Raw genomic sequence first — 1837 nt, forward strand, 5'->3', positions numbered from 1 at the left:
CTCTGATTAAAAAGAAACCCAATTTTTGTGAGCATCGGTGACGATTAGTCAATAAGCCAATGTTCGAGAATACAAATTATTAATGTAAATATTTCCAAGTACGTTTGAATCATGCAATCTGTAAATTGGTAGGCCTACTGTAAGTAATAGTGAATTGAACTAAGATCGATATATAAACTATGTTTTTATTTTATTTATCACTGAATAACCATTGTGTCCACCTACAGAATAGAATTCCTCCACTATGCATTACTAACGAGCCTACATAGGCCTACCATAAACCCTGGTGTACACCAATAAATTTGCGCGAATTTTAAGGCCCTAGTTGGTGGGGTCAACTATGTAATACTAGCACTAGTAGAGACACTTTTATAGCCAGCCAATCCTAATCCCAGTAAGACATATAATTGGATGGGTGCCAAATTAACAGGCACATAGTAGGACCTTCAACATAATTTTTAGAATACATAGAATTTAGGCGGAAGATGAGTGAGGCCACTTTTTTCCATACTGTACAAAGGTCTACCTAGGAGTACTGACCCAATGGGAGGGGATCACGCTAACTGGCAAATGAAGTGATATAAAGTAATTTTTCAAATAGTGCTCCCTGACAAAGTGATTGGGTTCTTCTCAACGATCGTCCAGGGTTTGCACTCACTTGGACCCCTCTGCCCTGAAAATGCAGACTTCTGAAGTTAATAAAATGCAATTCAGTAACCATGTCTTTAAATATCCATAGTAAATACAAAATTTAAAGTCTGAGTTGCTCCTGATGGAAAAGTCATTTGTTCTGGACATTAGGCAATTTGTAGACCTATATACTTTTGGGTCTAGGCCTAATGATAATTTTCCAAATTATTTTTGTCTACTATAAAATGCAATTCAGTAACCATGTCTTTAAATATCCATAGTAAATACAAAATTTAAAGTCTGAGTTGCTCCTGATGGAAAAGTCATTTGTTCTGGACATTAGGCAATTTGTAGACCTATATACTTTTGGGTCTAGGCCTAATGATAATTTTCCAAATTATTTTTGTCTACTTCTGATCGCCTGTAATTGGGCAAAATTTCAGTAGCAACTACGTCTGGGCAATGCCACTGGTGTACTGGTGTTAACTCTGAGGTTTTCCTACCATATTCAAAGTGAAAGAAAATTGTGTTAAATCCTGCTTAGCCTAGATATTTAATAAGGACTATTAAGCAGAAGGATCTAATACATTATTTATTATTTCTACAGGTTACCATCACTTTCCCTAATATTGAGTACCATTTACTTATTAGCACTGTCACCATCAATCACCGTATGTGTATGTACTACTAACAATCACAGATAGTGGAATAGTGGGGGTTGTAGGTTATTGGCACTGATCTCAGTTTCTTAACCTCTGGAAACTGGCCACCTAAAGTAACTTAAACCTCACAGTGAATCTCGCCATAAATTTCAAACCCAACAGCAAACCTACATACAAAAACATACTAAGGCAAACATGAGAACAAATGCCAAAGCAACCTCAAAAACAAACACAGAGTAAACCTCACAACAAACACCCCCCCCCCCCCCCCAAAAAACCCCAAAAAAATGCCTGAGTGATAAGTTACCGTCCCTTCTTCTTCTAGATTCTTCACAGTTGAAGGCTTCGGCCTTAGCAAATGTGGACTACAACTTACAACTTACTTCTCCCCTAAGGGTCCAGTCGTGTCATCATGCACAGGCCAAGAAGGTGCGCCGTCTAATTCACAATGGCAGGGACTGTGAGATGGACCAGTACACCAGCGTATCCCCCTACTCGTCTCGAAAGATGTACTGGGTTTTTTTTTAGTGCTCATGAGCCACTGT

This window comes from Anneissia japonica, unplaced genomic scaffold, assembly GCF_011630105.1.
Source record: "Anneissia japonica isolate Jap-2015-1 unplaced genomic scaffold, ASM1163010v1 scaffold1231_len1163931_cov198, whole genome shotgun sequence".
Classification (NCBI taxonomy): domain Eukaryota; kingdom Metazoa; phylum Echinodermata; class Crinoidea; order Comatulida; family Comatulidae; genus Anneissia; species Anneissia japonica.